Here is a 19277-nt window from a genome sequence, read left to right as displayed (position 1 = left end):
TTCAGCAGGCCCTGGCCTTGGAGCAGGAGCAGCAACAAAGTTTCAATTATAGAAGGTAAATAAATCCAAGAATAAAAAAAAGAAAGAGAAAGGAGAGGCTGGGAGCGGGCTTGGCCAGCCTGAAAACAGCCCTCAGCCCCTCATCCAGACTGGCCAGCCACCCCAGTGGGGACCCCCACCCTAAAGAGGGTGCGGGCAGACTGAAAATAACCATCAGCCCCTCGTCCAGGCTGACCAGGCACCCCAGTGGGGACCCCCACCCTAAGGGGATGTGACAAGCTGCAAACAGCCATCAGCCCCTCATCCAGGCTGTCCAGGCACCCTAGTGGGACCCCCACCCTGATCTGGCATGCCCTTCAGGGCAAACCAGCCAGCCCCCACCCATGCACCAGGCCTCTATCCTATATAGTAAAAGGGTAATATGCAAACTGACCCTAACAGCAGAAAGACTGGGAATGACTGGTCACTATGACACACACTGACCACCAGGGGGCAGGTGCTCAATGCAGGAGCTTCCCCCTGGTGGTCAGTGCGCTCCCACATGGAGGAGCTCTGCTCAGCCACAAGCCAGGCTGATGGCTGCCAATACAGCGGTGGTGGTGGGAGCCTCTTCTGCCTCCTCAGCAGCGCAAAGGATGTCCGACTGCAGCTTAGGCCTGCTCCCCGCTGGCAAGTGCACATCCCACAAGGGATCCCAGGCTGCCAGAGGGATGTCTGATTGCTAGATTAGGCCCAATGCCCCGAGGAGCAGGCCTAAGCCAGCAGTTGGTCATCCCCCGAGGGGTCTCAGACTGCGAGAGGGCATAAGCTGGGCTGAGTTACCCCCCTCCCTGAGTGCACAAATTTTTGTGCACAGGGCCTCTAATATATATATATATATATATATATATATATATATATATATATATATATATAAAAGATAAAATTTAGAGTTTTTTTTCCCCCCAAATATTGGTCAACTTCCCCCCTGTGATTGAGAGGTATCTATATCAGGGTTTCCAGATCCACATAGTCCCTAAGATACCCATATTATATTTTATCCATGTGAAAAAGTGAAAACTCTCATTCTCAATCTCTTTATCTTAAAATCTCTGAGAACATTTTTCCTTGCAATTTCCTTCGTTTTTCAATATATATATATAAATTGTGTTCCAATATATCTAATCTGTAAGGAAAATCCTTTGCTTTGCCCTTTTGGCTGAAATAGCAGAGTCTTATTTGGTTAAAATTAGCTTGTTATATGTTCCATTTCTTGGTTTCTATTTCAGTTTGAAACTAGGTTTAATAACCTATAATGGGCATCCAGGGTCTAGCTCTGAGGCTGGTATGTAAGACTTCCCCTCATATGAGAGAGGCAGAAGTACGAAGAAATACCTTAAGAGCTCCTTATTTTCACCCCCTCAAAGTTTTATTCTATATTTTATTTACAGCCAGGAAGAGAACATCGAAGACATTAAAGGGTTTTGTCAGTCATTAATGGGCAACCTCTACCCCAACAAAAGTGCTTTGGACTTTTGTCATTATCCCAACCAATAACTGATCATCTCATGAAAAGAAACACCACAAACACAAGTATTCTAATAAAACAAACAGATTTCCTAGTCCCTAGGAAACCTGTTCTTAATGGAGCAATGTGCAAAACAGCAGAGCATAAATATCAGAACAATTTGTCCTTGACAGTCATATAAATAGTTTAGGGCACAGAGCCCTAAAAGTGAAGTGTGACTAGCAATTTGAGGAGCAAGACTAAAAGAATGAACCCTGTTGATGACAGCCCACATCCAGCAACCTTCCTATTCTAATGGTAACTAGCAATATGCCTCACTAGAGTTTCACCAATTTCTAAATGATTACCAGCGGAGATTATTAAGGAAAATGTTTTCAACATGCCTTCTTGAGTATACTAGAAGAATTTCAGTTTATTTGTTAGCATCAAAACCTATTTTTACTATACTTCCCCTTCCAAAATAATGTGAAGGAAATATACAAAACATAAAAAAACATGAAGATATTACTAAATACAATGACAGTTCAACAAAAGTTTTATTATAGATTTAAATTTCTTGTTAACCCAAACAGAATTGATGGTTTATAGATTCTCCCTAAAGTAGGCATATTTGTTTAATTATGCCTTAAGAATAAATATTGTATCCCAACTAATGTGTGGAGAAAATGTAAAAACTTCAAATTTGCTTTTTGGCCTCTTCCCCTAGAAGACAAAAAAAAAAAATATTTGAAATGCAGTACTTTTAATGTTTTGTGGTTAATAATCTTCAACCTTAAGACATGACATATTATTTTTACTGCTAAAGAAGAAATCACAGATGTAGAATTTATCAATTTACCTTTTCTATCTGATTCACATTCTGATTTTGAGAAATGAAACATTATATTATGGTGTCAAAATGAAAGGAAATAAAAAGGCAGCCTTAAGAGCATTTGGATAACTTAACTATACATTGGTACAGTCAAAGCTGCTAAGATTTAGTAATTTTTTTAAGTTGGTAGATTCTTTTTACACTTTACTGTCTTTTCTAGTTTCACATAAGTACATAAGTGAGAAAAAGAACTATCCATTACAGAACCTCTCAAAAAATCATGTTTTGTTCATCTGCCAGACTTTTTCAGCAAATGTGTCTATGATGAATTTCCCTCTCCCCCATCTCTCTCTTTTATGCTATCTCTATTTGAGAAAATACAGTTGCAGGATTGGCCTTAAAGAATATTTTTTGATTCACTGAGAGATCTGGAAGGCCAGATGAAACATACTCATTACTGCCTAAACTGTGTAGGAAGAGAAAAATTCAGGAGAAGATGACATTTAAGACCAAATATTGTTTCCTTTCATTATTTTTTCAATTCATTCTTTGTAATGAATGATTTATTTTCCAAATTCCTTTCATAGACTTTTGTGTATGTATCTTGATATATATAATAGTCTTCTATGTAGTCCTATGGGAATAGTTAGTAAAACTAAATTTTATTAATTCAGTAATTGTGCTCTTGACCATAACTCCTAATTTTTCCATTCTTCCCACTCTGTTACTCCAAATTAGATCTACCCTTTACCATCAGCGGGACCTTCTCCACAAACCTTCTACATTATCTTCATTTAATAAGTAATCTCTACTTCCTCCCTTGCTTCCCTTGCCTGAAATCACATCTATTAATCCTTCTGCTGCAATCTTAACTTCTGGTAAGCCTTGTATTCTTCCTTCTATCAAACCTTTCAATCCCCAGGTCTGCATTAATGCAACTCTCTTTTTCTATTGCTTACTGTGTGGGGATCAAGGAAAACTATATAAGTAAGATAATTTATAGGATTTCAAATTATTACTAACATCATTGTGGTGTGTTTTTTTTGTGTGTTTTTTTTTCAGTTGCTCCCTCAAACCTATCCTTTCAGCTTTACCTAAGCAGATAAGGTAGTCTCTAAATCTTTATCTGAATTCCCAGAGAGACTATAGAATCAAAATGAACCAAACAAACTTATTATACACCTCTCAAAAAAAGATACTCACTGTGCCTAACCGGTTTGGCTCAGTGGATAGAGCATCGGCCTGTGGACTGAAAAGTCCCAGGTTCGATTCCGGTCAAGGGTATGTACCTTGGTTGCAGGCACATCTCCAGTAGGGGGTGTGCAGGAGGCAGCTGATCCATGCTTCTCTCTCATGGATGTTTCTAACTCTCTATCCCTCTCCCTTCTTCTCTGTAAAAAAAAAAAAGAAAAAAAATCAATAAAATATTTTTAAAAAGATACCCACTGTATTTCCTCTCACATTCTCATCTCTGATGGTACCTTCACTATCCACAACTTATTCATTGGAGTCATCTTAAGTTTCTCCCTCATCCACCACCCCGAAGATAATTAAAATGGGCTCTGCCTTTATAGAAAATCAGAGAAATCTGCTTACTTGCTACTAGAATGAGGCAGAAAAACAACCACAACAAAGAAACCTTAGAACTACTTTCCAACATCTCCCTCTTACTCAATTCCCAATGGGGTCTGTCACCCGAAAATTCTTATTAAATCTATTTTTTAAAAATATCCTAAGTTTATCTCTTTATTTCATCTCTAACAACGCTTTATATCATTTCCTTTCATTTTTGCCTGGAGTGTTGCAATTGATGCACAGTTCTCCTTGATGGCTCCAGAGTCTTCTTTTTTTCTCATCATCTCCCCACATTTCCTGCACAAAGTTTTTTATAACCTACCTACATGTTTTATGAGTTCCTATTTTCTAGAGAAGCAGTCTACAAATTTTTTGACTGTGTGCCAGGGTCCTGTCCCAGCAGGTCCAGGGGTCCCCAAAGGTGTGGACGGAGTCGGTGAAGAAGGAATGACACAGAGACAGCGTTCAGTTGATCAACACCCTAGCCAGGATCTCCAGCCAAGCTCTGATCTGGATCCAGCCAAGTTCTGTGTCCAGTTGTCTTGCTAGGTTCTCCAGCCAGGTTCTCCAGGTTCTCCAGCCAGGTTCTGTAGCCATGTTCCCTCGCTAGGTTCTCCAGCCAGGTTCAGTCACCAGGTTCTAGTCAGGTTCTCTTGCCAATTTCTGTAGTCAGGTTCAGTCCAGGATCTTTTGCCATGTTCTCTCGCTAGGTTCTGTCTCTAGGTTCTGAGGCCAGTTTCTGTCCAGGATCTTTTGCCATGTTCTCTCCAGTGAAGTTCTGTCTCTAGAGAACGTTCTGTGTAGGTTCTGTGCCTAGGTTCTGTCTCTCTTGGTTCTGTCTTCTAAGTTCTGTGTTCTAAGTTCTGTGTCTCTCTGTCTGGTTACATCTGTATTTATACCAGTTGATTCAATCCTATCAATCTCTATTACAAAGGTTAGGGCGTTTCTTATCTCCATTCCAGGGAGTAAAGATTATGTAGCTTAAGCATGATTGTTTGTAGTTAAAGTGATTAATTACCCACCTGGCACTTAGTTGAAGGGTTTTATTCCCTCCCTAACTTCAGGGGAAAATCCCTACCTGGGGAAACAACCTTTCTCAGAGAGGAGACCTTGGTTAAAACACATAGTGCCAAGAAGGTGAGCAAACATATTAAGAACAGTATGCCATATATGCCAGGTCCCTTGAAACAGCAAGCATGGACCGGCTCCTGGCAACTGTGTACCCCATTAGTAAAAATGGTTGAACAGGCATTATAAATGTATGTATACATATTTATAAATTATATATGTGTACCACTAATATATATGGTGTATGCTATAAACATACTTTCTAAAAAAAACAAAAAATTTAAAATAACATAATTATAAAATTTTAATATTGTTTCTGCATTCTAATGTTCTATCTTTCATCTTCTGTCAGGTTCAAACATCCTACTTTGGAGACCCTTGGTGTAGACCGGGGTCTCTCAATCTTGCACTACTGATATTTTGGGTTAAATATTCTTTTTGGTGTGAGGGTGCTGCCTTGTTTATCATAGGATGTTGGAAACATCCCTCATTTCTCATCAGATTCCAGTGGCACCCTATCCCCAAAATATCTGTCCCCAGACATTGCCCAAAGTCCTCTGAGGAACAAAATAGACTTTAGTTGAAAACCACTGGTCTGCACAATGGATAAAACAGAAACAAATAAGCCCAATATATAAAACCATGTATGGGTTCAAGCCACCTATCCAGCTTTGTCTCACATGATACCCTCCAGATCATCATATGCCCCCCCATTGTACATTTTCACTGCTCTGTCTTTATTTATGTTATCACCTTCATGCAGGATCACACTTACCCTTCTTTCCTTGAACAAGAAACAATCAAGTGAATCCTTCCCTCTACAGAAGATGTTACTTCCTTTGCACGTGGGGTACAGAGCTTAACCAGCTGCTTGAGGGAAACTTATGGTCCTCTAGCCAGCACTTCAAACTGGGCCCAAACAGCACTTCAAAGCCAAAACCAAATCAAACCAAACCAACCCCACCACACTGTGTAACAAGGAAGTAATGTATTGATTTGAGGCCCAATAAATTATAAATACAAGTATTTTGCCACTGAGAGAAGAGAACACTGGGTAAACTTTATTCTGATTAGAAAAAGAGAAAACATTTTCATTGTGAAAATGTCAGAAATAGGAAGCTGAAAAAAAACAAGGAAAAATTTACTACATCTCAGTTTTGCCTAGAGTTAACTAAAATCATGACTTTTTTCATAAATAAATGAAATGCCCATAAAGATATTAAACTAAACATTATAAATTAGTAATTAATTATATTTACTGTATGCCAAGCAATGTGCTGAGACCTTTGCAGGAGTTACCTCATTTAATCTTCACAGTACTCCTAATGAAATGAAGATTTTTATTGCCTGGTTTTAATTGATAAACCAATTACGCTTAAAAACATTAAATGATTAACTAAGGTCATTCAGCTAATAACAGGTAGATCCTGCCTTCAAATCCAGGTTTAACTGAATCCAAAGCCTACATTCTTAAACAACATGTCATCCTATATAATAAAACCCTAATATGTAAAATGACTGGTGGAATGATCGGTCACTATGACACTAACTGACCACCAAGGGGGCAGACGCTCAATGCAGGAGCTGACCCCTGGTGGTCAATGCACTCCCACAGGAGGAGAGACACTCAGCCAGAACCCAGGCTCATGGCTGATGAACACAGCAGCAGTGGCGGGAGCCTCTCCCACCTCCACTGCAGGTTTGCAGTAAAGAGCAAGTGGTCCCAGACTGCGAGAACCCCAGACTTCAAGAAGGATGTCTGACTGTTGGCTTAGGCCCGATTCCCAGGCCTAAACTGGGGGACAGACATCCCCCACGGGGTCCCGGACTGCGAGAAGGTGCAGGCCAGGCTGAGGACCCCCCCACAGTGCATGAATTTTGTGCACCAGGCCTCTAGTGGATTATATAAATAGACAGATGATCAGTGAGTTGATATATATATTAGTAACTAATAAATTCATAGATACATGGCGATATTAAAGGAGGGAACACATTAGGCAGCTTTTAAAATAAAATAATTGATTGATTAAATTTAGAGAGAGAGGGAGGGAGAAAGAAAGATCAATTTGTTGTTCTACTTATTTAGGCACTCGCTGACTTATTCTTGTATGTGGCCTGACTGGGAACTGAAACTTCAACATTGGCGTGCCAGGATGATGTTTTAACCAACTGAGCTACCCAGCCACAGCTATGCAGTTTTGTGTTCTATTCAACCATTCAGTGCTACAATGGGTGGGGGAGGTAAGCAAATATTTGTTTCCCAGCTATGATGAACATTCAGAAAAAAAAAATAAAAGAAACACTTATGATTTAAAATAAATTCATAAAAATCATCTGCCTGTGTTATAATTGGTTCATCAGCAGGGAAAAAATAGAGACACACATTGAAAGTGAAATATCTATGCTAAATGTCTTTGATATCTTGCCAGATTTACCCACAGAAGGTCTCAACTATAAACAAACAGCTACTTACACATGTATGACCCTGGAAAGAAGAGTGAGTGGGCACAAAATGGTGTCTATTTTATCTTGGATTTTTTGCTTCATTTTGAGCTGTCAGATTTCACCTCCTTTCACGTAAAAGAAAAATGAACCATGATTCTGCTTTTAGCATTGAAAGAAAGAGTTGTGCAACCATATCCAAGTAGTTGACTTACACCTTAACTAAGGGAGAGAGTTGTTTTCAATAGTGAAACAGAATTTTGGCAACTACCACTTCATTGAATGTAGATACTTCCTACACTTGGTTTTAACCACATCTCAGTCACATTCCAATATTAATTAACTATTCAGAACATCTCCTAAATCTTGTGGTGTTCATCGTCCTTTTGGTTTCTCCTTTACTTTGAGACTGTGTTTTCTGGAAAATGATTTTAAAGAGTCAAGTATCAGTTTATATAGGATTGCAAATACAATCTTAGCTTATAATTTCCTGAGAAGCAGACCCCCTATCCTATACTTTAACATCTCTTCCAAAAATCACTAGCTCAGTATTAATAATATACCAGATGGTCAATAAATATTGGTCAATTGATTACACTCATAATGACTTGTTCCCCAAATTAAGATTTAGATCTTTTAATTATATAACAGAATTCAGTCTAAATTAACATCATAAATAACTGTTGATAAGATCATGTTATCACTCACTAAAATAGACAGGAAAGTCAATCGCCTCCACTACCTTTGTTGGCAAGAATTACTTAAATTATTAAAATATTAAACCACAATTTTTTATAGATTGCCCCTTAAATTTAAGCATGTTATTTTCATTAACCTTACATAGCAACCTTAATTTTGAGCTACTCAGTAATACTTTTAGAAAATAATCCTTTCTGACAGGTTCAGCAGGTCAATATATTACCCACAATTGAACATTCCATAATATCTTTGTAATTTGTATTATTATTTATCTGTGTTAGCAACCTAGACATATCTGCTTTGAAAATCTTCCAGTTCCAAATCATCTTCGCTTTGCTTGATAAAAATTTGGGGAACTAAAAAAATCAATAAATTATTTACCATCACATCAAAATAATTAAGATACCTAGGAATAAATATAACTGAGGAACTAAAAGACCTGCAAATGGAAAACTACAGGACACTGAAAACAGAGATAGAAGAAGACATAAACAGATGGAAGAACATACCGTGTTCAAAGATTGGTAGAATCAACATCATTAAAATCCATACTACCCAAAGCAATCTATAGATTCAATGCACACTCCATTAAAATACCAACAGTATATTTCACAGATCTAGAAAGAACTCCCCAAAAATTCATCTGGAATAAAAAAAAGACCCTGAATAGCTGCAGCAATCCTGAGAAAAAAGAACAAAGTAGGAAGGATCTCAATACCAGATATCAAGCTGTATTAAAAAGCCACTGTTCTCAAAACTGCCTGGTACTGGCACAAGAACAGACATATAAACCAATGGAATAGAATAGAGAACCCAGAAATCAACCCAAACCACTATGTTCAATTAATATTTGGCAAAGGAGGCAAGAACATACAATGTAGTCAAGATAGCCTCTTCAATAAATGGTATTGGGAAAATTGGTCAGACACATGCAAAAATATGAAACTAGACCACCAACTTAAACCGTACACAAAAATAAATTCAAAATGGAAAAAGGACTTAAATGTAAGATGGGAAACCATAAAAATATTAAAGGAATCCACAGGCAACAAAATCTCAGATATATGCTGAAGCAATATCTTCACCAACACAGCTCCTAGGGCAATGGAATCTAAAGAGAAAATAAGCAAATGGGACTACATCAAAATAAAGAGCTTTAGCACAGCAAAAGAAACCATCAACAAAACAACAAGAAAACCCACTGCATGGGAGAACATATTTGCCAATGATATCTCCAATAAGGGCTTAATCTCCAACATATACAAGGAACCCATACAACTTAACAAAAGGAAGACAACCCAATAAAAAAAATGGGCAATGGACCTAAATAGATACTTTTTGAAAGAAGACATAAGGAAGGCCAAGAGACATAGGAAAACATGCTCAAAGTCACTAGTCATCCAAGAGATGAAAATCAAAACAACAATGAGGTACCATCTCACCCCTGTCAGAATGGCTATCATCAACAAATCACAAATGACAAGTGCTGGTGAGGATGTGGAGAAAAAGGAACCCTTGTGCACTGCTGGTGGGAATGCAGACTGGTGCAGCCACTATGGAAGACAGTATGGAGTTTCCTCAGAAAACTAAAGATGGAACTCCCATTTGACCCAGTGATCCTACTTCTAGGAATATATCTCAAAAAACCAGAAACACCAATCAGAAAGGATATTTGCACCCTTATGTTCATAGCAGCACAATTCACCATAGCTAAGATCTGAAATCAGCCTAAGTGCCCATCAGCAGATGAGTGGATTAAAAAACGTTGGCACATCTACACAATGGAATACTACGCTGCTGTAAAAAGGAAGGAACTCCTAGCATTTGCAACAGCATGGATGGAACTGGAGAGCATTATGCTAAGTGAAATAACCAGTCAGAGAAAGATAAATATCACATGATGTCACTCATTTGTATATTATAATGAACAACATAAACTGATGAACAAAAGCAGATCTAGAGACAAAGAAGCATCGATCAGATGCTCAGACCTCAGAGGGCAGGTATGGGAAGGAGGAGGCAAGAGGGAGAGATCAACCAAAGGACTTGTATGGGTGCATATAAGCATAAGTGATGGACGCGGACAACAGGGGGTGAGGGCGAGGGCAGGACTGGGAGGGTGGGGGAACAATGGGGGAATAAGGACTAGTTTGTAATACCTTAATCAATAAAGAAAAAAATACATACTCCCTGAAATTGAGAATTCTTGAATGTTAAGGTGTACATTAAATTATACAACATGTTTTAAATTTTAAAAAAATTAAACCATACTTTTTACAGATTGCCCCTTAAATTTAAGCATTTTATTTTCATTAACCTTACATAGCAACCTAAATTTTGAGCTACTCAGTAATACTTTTAGAAAATAATCCTTTCTGACAGGTTCAGTAGGTCAATATATAACCCACAATTGAGCATTCCATAATATCTTTGTAATTTGTATTATTGTTTATCTGTGTCAGCAACCTGGAAATATTGCTTTGTAACTCTTCCAGTTCCAAATCATTTTCGCTTTGCTTGATAAAAATTTGGGGAACTAAATAAATCAATAAATTATTAGAGAGAAGCTGTGGTGGTTTATTGTGATAACCTCAGAATTTTTTTCTATAGGCCGCTCTGAAACCCATTTCTAGGTAGAAATGTGACTTTTGTATGTTCAAGAGATCATTTTCAAAAGGCTTGACAGCCTCTAACCTACTCATTAAGTTTCCAAAGCCTATAGGTTCCCTCTCAAGCAGCAACTCAGAAGAGGCTCCAAAGGAGAGTCTTTAGTGCAAATGTACAATATCATCTCACTAGAGGCCCAGTGCACAAGTTTTTGTGCACTCGGGGGGTGGGGGTTGGTCCCTCAGCCCGGCCTGTGCCCTCTCACAGTCTGGGACCCCTCGGGGGATGACCACTTGCTGGCTTAGGCCTGCTTCCAGGGGGATTGGGCCTAAGATAGCAATCAGACATCCCTCTGGCAGCCCTGGAGCCCTTGTGGGATGTGCACTTGCCAGCAGGGAGCAGGCCTAAGCTGCAGTCAGACATCCTTAGCGCTGCTGAGGAGACAGGAGAGGCTCCCACCACCACCGCTGTGCTGTCAGCCGTCAGCCAGGCTTGTGGCTGAGCAGAGCTCCCCCTGTGGGAGCGCACTGACCACCAGAGGGCAGCTCCTGCATTGAGCGTCTTCCCCCTGGTGGTCAGTGTGTGTCACAGTGACCAGTCATTCCCAGTCATTCTGCTGTTAGGATCAGTTTGCATATTACCCTTTTATTATATAGGATGGTCAACTTGGCAACTCTGTTGGCAGTTATGGTCTACACAGGTGTGCTAGTGACCACCTGGCCCTGCCCCATTCCAGGCTTAGATTTATGCTTAGATTTACATTTTTTCATAGTTCTACTTCTTTACCTTGTTTATATTGTATTATCATCTTGTTGTATATGTAAATTATTTCAAATCGTTTGTGAAAGAAGGAAAAGTATAAACAAACAAGACCCAATGATATTACACATGGAGATATGTAGCGTCCTGAGAAAAGGTGCGATTTAAAGTTCAAGATAATATTACAGTCAGGCTATATATAAATGAGTTGTGTTCCAAAACTATGTTTGTAAGCAGTGGGTTGGGATTCAGACTATTTTTTTATGAGAAGAATGTTATAAAAATTGTTTTTATTTTCTTGTGAACAGTTGTCAGTTATCACACAACCTATTTAGCCCATGATATAACTTAAGTAAACTTTATTTGCCCTGAAAATAAATTAAATAGCATTGCTGCAATAAATGTTATTAAATAAATCAAATTGAATAATGAGTCTTTAGGTAATATATTTGTTTTCCTATCTTTGGTCAGGAATTATACCTTACTTATTACCACATTTCCACTGAGTAACACAATGTGAGTGCATAGTGCTCAAGAAATGTTTACTGAAGAAGGAGAATGAATAAATGCAAGAAAAAAAAAGGGTACTTGAAACATTTAAAAGAGACTTCTGAGTATAGTCAAGGTTACGGAAATCAATGATACCAAATCTCTATTTTGTCTAATTATAGTGAAACACCAGATTTCTATTTCTTGACACTGGAAACCTTATGTATTATTAGACTAGATTAGATTTCTTTGGATAAAAGAAAAGAAAAAGGAGTAAAGGTTGAAAAGGCAAGAGAATATATATATATATATATATATATATATATATATATATATATATATATATGTATATCTCCTATCTAATAATAGACAAAGATGCAAATTAACCATACCTTCACTACACCCACCATTGGCTAATCAGAGCAATATGCAAATTAACCACCAACAAAGATGGCGGCTAATTTGCATATACTGGCTGGGAGTGAAGACTGAAGACACCATAGAAGGAAGCCAAGCAACACAGCTGATGTAGTGGAGACGGGTGGGAGAGAAGTGGCAGAGATGGGCGTGGTAGGAGTGGTAGTGAAGGGGGGGTAGGAGTGGCAGAGAAGGGTGGGGTAGGAGCAACAGAGAAGGGCGGGGTAGGAGTGGCAGAGAAGGGCGGGGTAGGAGTGGCAGTGAAGGGTGGGGTAGGAGCAACAGAGAAGGGCGGGGTAGGAGTGACAGTGAAGGGGGGGGTAGGAGTGGCAGAGAAGGGCGGGGTAGGAGTGGCAGTGAAGGGTGGGGTAGGAGTGGCAGAGAAGGGCGGGGTAGGAGTGGCAGTGAAGGGTGGGGTAGGAGCAACAGAGAAGGGCGGGGTAGGAGTGACAGAGAAGGGTGGGGTTGGAAAGGCAGAGATGGGAGCAAAGCCATATTCTTGCAGGGATCTTCCTGCAATGGGCCTCTAGTGTGTGCATGTATATATGCAAGACCTGAGGAAATAAGATATTTGCAAAGATATACGTACTCATGCCCAGCCTGTGTAGCTCCATGGTTGAACATCGACCTATGAACCAGGAGGTCAACAGTTTGATTCCAAGTCAGGGCACATGCTTAGGCTGCAGGCTTGATCACCAGTAAGGAGGGTGGGGGGTGCACAAGGCAGCCAATCATTGACTCTTTCTCATCATTGATGCTTCTATCTCTCTCTCCCTCTTCCTTGCTCTCTGAAATCAATAAAAAATATTATTTTAAAAAAAGATATATGTGCTCATATGATAAAAAGACTTAATTAAATGAATAAATTTAATTTAGGAGTAAACTGTAAAGGAAGAAGTGAGAGCATGTCATTTGGACTATTCCTTTGAGGGAGAAAAGAGGCAAAAGCAGTGAAGACTTTCATTGTGTAGTATTCTATATTGGCCACAACTAAATGGTACCATCATCACAACACTTACTTGCATAAATTTGTGTGAAGCCTAAGAAACTAGAGAATAAATTTAGGATGATGGAAAAGAGAGGGAACTATGCTCTAAGACCTTTTGAGTGCATTAGGTATTAATGAGGACGTGTTTCTATCACCATATTTGGCATTCTAGAAAAGGAAATGTTTTCTGATTAACTGCTTTTCATGTCCACAAAACATGTTTTACATACAGGGGTGGGCAAAAGTAGGTTTACAGTTGTGAGTATGCAAAACATAGAGTTTATTCTTATGTTATTATTTATTTTTTTTTTTTAATTTATTGCTTAAAGTATTACAAAGGGTATTACATATGTGCCCATTTTATCCCCCCGCCCTAGACAGTCCCCTAGCCTCCCCTATCCCCCAGTGTCTTATGTCCATTGGTTATGCTTATATGCATGCACACAAGTCCTTTAGTTGATCTCTTACCCCCCTACCTCCTGCCCCCCAACCCTCCCCGGCCTTCCCGCTGCAGTTTGACAATCTGTTTGAGGCAGCTCTGCCCCTGTATCTATTATTGTTCGAAAGTTTATAATGGTCTCTATTATCCATGAATGAGTGAGATCATGTGGTATTTTTCCTTCATTGACTGGCTTATTTCACTTAGCATAATGCTCTCCAGTTCCATCCATGACGTTGCAAATGGTAAGAGTTCCTTCCTTTTTAGAGCAGCATAGTATTCCATCCTGTAGATGTACCACAGTTTTCTAATCCACTCATCTACTGATGGGCACTTAGGCTGTTTCCATATCTTAGCTATGGTGAATTGTGCTCCTATGAACATAGGGGTGCATATATCCTTTCTGATTGGTGTTTCTGGTTTCTTGGGATATATTCCTAGAAGTGGGATCACAGGGTCAAATGGGAGTTCCATTTTCAGTTTTTTAAGGAAACTCCATACTGTCTTCCATAGTGGTTGCACCAGTCTGCATTCCCACCAGCAGTGCACAAGCGTTCCTTTTTCTCCACATCCTCTCCAGCACTTGTCGTTTGTTGATTTGTTGATGATAGCCAGTCTGACAGGTGTGAGATGGTACCTCATTGTTGTTTTGATTTTCATCTCTTGGATGATTAGTGACTTTGAGCATGTTTTCACATGTCTCTTGGCTTTCTGAATGTCCTCTTCTGAAAGGTATCTATTTAGGTCCTTTGCCCATTTTTGGATTGGATTGTTTATCTTCCTTTTGTTAAGTTGTATGAGTTCCCTATAAATTTTGGAGATTAGGCCCTTATCAGATATGACATTGGCAAATACGTTTTCCCATGCAGTGGGTTTTCTCGTTGTTTTGTTGATGGTTTCTTTTGCTGTGCAGAAGCTTTTTATTTTGATGTAGTCCCATTTGTTCATTTTTTCTTTAGTTTCAAGTGCCCTAGGAGCTGTATCAGTGAAGAAATTGCTTCAGCATATGTCTGAGATTTTGTTGCCTTTGGATTCTTCTAGAATTTTTATGGTTTCCCGTCGTACATTTAAGTCCTTTATCCATTTTGAGTTTATTTTTGTGTATGGTGTAAGTTGGTGGTCTAGTTTCATTTTCTTGCATATATCTGTCCAATTTTCCCAACAACATTTATTGAAGAGACTATCTTGGCTCCATTGTATGTTCTTGCCTCCTTTGTCAAATATTAATTGAGCATATTGGTTCGGGCCAATTTCTGGGCTCTCTATTCTATTCCATTGATCTATATGCCTATTCTTGTGCCAGTACCAGGCAGTTTTGAGAACAGTGGCTTTGTAATACAACTTGATATCTGGTATTGAGATCCCACCTACTTTGTTCTTTTTCAGGATTGCTGCAGCTATTAGGGGTCTTTTTTTATTCCAGATGAATTTTTGGAGAGTTCGTTCTAGATCTCTGAAGTATGCCGTTGGTATTTTAATGGGAAGTGCATTGAATTTATAGATTGCTTTGGATAGTATGGATATTTTAATGATGTTGATTCTACCAATCCATGAACATGATATGTTCTTCCATCTGTTTATGTCTTCCTCTATATCTTTTTTCAACATCCTGTAGTTTTCTGAGTAGAGGTCTTTTACCTCTTTAGTTAAGTTTATTCCTAGGCAGCTTAATTTTTTTGGTGCAATGGTAAACGGGATTGTTTTTATAATCTCTCTTTCTGAAAGTTCACTATTGGTGTATAGAAATGCCTCAGATTTCTTGGGGTTAATTTTGTATCCTGCTACATTGCCAAATTCATGTATTAAGTCTAGTAGCTTTTTGGTGGAGTCTCTAGAGTTTTGTATGTATAATATCATGTCTTCTGCAAATAAGGACAGTTTTACTTCCTCTTTTCCAATTTGGATGCCTTTTATTTCTTCTTCTTGCCGAATTGCAATGGCTAACACTTCCAGTACTTTGTTGAACAGGAGTGGAGAGAGTGGGCATCCCTGTCTTGTTCCTGTTCTTAGGGGAAATGGTGTTAGTTTTTGTCCATTGAGTATGATCTTGGCTGTGGGCCTGTCATATATGGCTTTTATTATGTTGAGGTATGATCCTTCTACTCCCACCTTGCTGAGAGTTTTTATCAAAAATGGGTGTTGAATTTTGTCAAATGCTTTTTCTGCATCAATTGATATGACCATGTGGTTTTTTTCTTTCAATTTGTTTATGTGATGTATCACGTTTATTGATTTGCGGATATTGTACCATCCTTGCATCCGTGGGATAAATCCTACTTGGTCATGATGTATGATCATTCTGATGTACTGCTGGATCCAATTTGCTAAGATTTTGTTGAGGATTTTGGCATCTATGTTCATGAGGGATATTGGCCTGTAATTCTCTTTCATTGTGTTGTCTTTACCTGGTTTTGGTATTAGGGTGATGCTGGCTTCATAGAATGAGCTTGGAAGTGTTCCTTCCTCTTGAATTTTTTGTAGTAGTCTGAGGAGGATAGGTTTTAGTTCTTCCTTGAATGTTTGGTAAAACTCCCCTGTGAAGCCGTCTGGTCCTGGGCTTTTGTTTGATGGAAGCTTTTTGATGACTGCTTCAATTTCTTCCATAGTTATTGGCCTGTTGAGATTTTTAGATTCTTCCTGATTGAGTTTTGGAATGTTGTATTTTTCTAGGAATTTGCCCATTTCCTCCAGGTTGTCTAGTTTGTTGGAGTAGAGCTGTCCATAGTATTTTTTAACAATCATTTGTATTTCTGTGGGGTCTGTTGTTATTTCGCCTCTATTGTTTCTGATTTTGTTTATTTGGGTCCTCTCTCTTTGCTTCTTGGTGAGTCTGGCTAGAGGTTTGTCAATTTTGTTTATCCTTTCAAAGAACCAGCTCTTGGTTTCATTGATTTTCTGTATTGTTTTTTTGGTCTCTATGTCATTTATTTCTGCTCTAATCTTTATTATCTCCTTCCTTCTGCTCACTCTGGGGTTTTCTTGTTGCTCTCTTTCTAATTCTTTGAGTTGTAGAGTTAGATGATTTACTACCATTTTTTCTTGTTTTTTGAGATAGGCCTGTAGAGCTATAAACTTCCCTCTCAGGACTGCTTTCATTGTGTCCCATAGGTTTTGCATTGTTGTGTTTTCATTGTCATTAGTTTCCAGGATGTTTTGAATTTCTTCTTTGATTTCACTGGTAACCCAATCAATATTTAATAGCATGCTATTCAGCTTCCAGGTGTTTGAGTATTTTGGTTGGTTTTTATTGTAGTTTATTTCGAATATTATGCCATCATGGTCTGCGAAGATGCTTTTTATGATTTCAATCTTCTTGAATTTGGGGATACTTTGCTTGTACCCAATATGTGGTCTATTTTTGAATATGTGTTATGAGCACTTGAGTAGAATGTATATTCCGTGGCATTGGGGTGAAGTGTTCTGAAGATGTCTATTAAGTCCATCTGATCTAGTGAGTCATTTAGGATTGCTGTATCTTTGCTGATTGTTTGTCTAGAGGACTTATCCAGTGCTGTCAGTGGTGTATTAAAGTCCCGTACTATGATTGTATTGTTGTTGATCTCTCCTTTGATATCTTCCAGGAGTTTTTTTTATGAATTTGGGTGCTCCTGCATTGGTTGCATATATGTTTACCAGGGTTATATTTTCTTGTTGTATTGATCCCTTTAGTATTATGAAGTGGCCTTCCTTATCTCTTGTTATGGCCTTCACTTTGAGGTCTATTTTGTCCGATATAAGTATTGCTACCCCAGCTTTCTTTTCCTTTCCATTTGCCTGAAAGATATTTTTCCATCCCTTCACTTTCAGTCTGTGTGAGTCCCTTCTAATGAGGTGGGTCTCTTGTAGACAGCAGATGTATGGGTCATGTTTTTTTATCCATTCAGCCACTCGATGTCTTTTGGTTGGAGCATTTAGTCCGTTTACCTTTAAAGTTATTATTGAAAGGTTCTTGTTTGTAGCCATTTCTTTTTTTGTGTGGCTGTTTTCTTTCTGAGCTTTTTATTTCTTCTTTTTACACCAGTCCCTTTAGCATTTCTTGCATTGCTGGCTTGGTGGTGATAAACTCCCTTGGTCTTTTTTTGTCTGTGAAGCTTCTTATTTTCCCTTCAATTTTGAATGATAGCCTTGCTGGATAGAGTATTCTTGGATTCAGTCCTCTGCTTTGCATCACTTTGTAAATTTCTGTCCATTCTTTTCTGGCCTGATGTGTTTCTGTTGAGAAGTCATTTGATAATCTAATAGGAGATCCCTTGTATGTGACTTTCCGTCTCTCTCTTGCAGCTTGTAAGATTCTCTCTTTGTCCTGAACATTTGCCATGGTAATTATGATGTGTCTTGGTGTGGGTCTTTTCGGGTTCACCTTGTTTGGGACTCTCTGGGCTTGTGTGACTTTTTTCTTCCCTACTTCAGGGAAGTTTTCTGATATTATTTCTTCGAATAGGTTTTCTAATCCTTGTTCCTCTTTCTGTTGTTCTGGCACCCCTATTATTCGTATGTTGTTTTGTTTCATGTTGTCCCAAAGCTCCCTTAGGCTCTCCTCCTGTCTTTTAATTTTTTTCTCCAATTGCAGTACAGTTTGGGTGTGTTTTGCTTCCTTGTCTTCTAATTCACTAATTCGGTCCTCCGCTTCTCCTAGTCTACTGTTGATACTTTCAATGGAGTTTTTCATTGCAGCTATATCACTCTTCATTTCTTCTTGGGTCTTACTTAAGTTGTTGATTTTTTCATCTGTTTCTTCTAGCTTCTTGCATATGTTATTGATTTTTTCCTCCGTCCAGTTTATGAACTCTAGGACCCTTATTCTGAATTCTTTTTCTGTCATGTTGCATGCCTCTGTATCACTTAGCTGATTTTCTGGCGAGTCCTCTTTTTCTTTCCTTTGGGGGTTTCTTTGTCTACCCATGTTTGATCTCACTGACATATCTAGACGTTGAGTCATTCAGTGGCTGCTCCCTTGGTGGCAGTGACTCCTTGGGCTGTGGTTGCTCTTCGGGCGGTTGCGGTAGCAGCTGCTTCTCAGTTGGCAGCAGCTCCTCTGGTGGGTGCTGTTCACAGCTGTGGTAGCTCTTCTGGCTGGTGGGGCGAGGTTTCACGTACAGCTGCTGTTCCTCAGACAGAGGGTGTGGTGCTCAGGAGGCTGCTGTTGTTTGGATCTGCTGCGTTGATTTAAAGGCACAAAATACAACACAACAAGGCACCGTGTTATTTATTAATTAGAGGCCTGGTACACATAATCATGCACAGGTGGGGTCCCATGGCCTGGCTGGCAATTGGGGCCAATCGGGTCCATCTTGCCCAGTCCTGATTGGGGCCAATCAGCTGTTCGGGGCCAGCCAGCCAGGGGAGGCCAGTTGCGGGAGGTTGGCTGTGGGAGCACACTGACCACCAGGGGGCAGCTCTTGCATTGAGCATCTGCCCCCTAGTGGTCAGAGTGCATCATAGCTACCAGCCGGTCGGCCGGTCATAAAGGTCACTT

Source organism: Myotis daubentonii, chromosome 1 (genome assembly GCF_963259705.1).
Source record: "Myotis daubentonii chromosome 1, mMyoDau2.1, whole genome shotgun sequence".
Classification (NCBI taxonomy): domain Eukaryota; kingdom Metazoa; phylum Chordata; class Mammalia; order Chiroptera; family Vespertilionidae; genus Myotis; species Myotis daubentonii.
The sequence above is the reverse complement of the archived record's forward strand: the minus strand, read 5'-3'. Positions refer to the sequence as shown.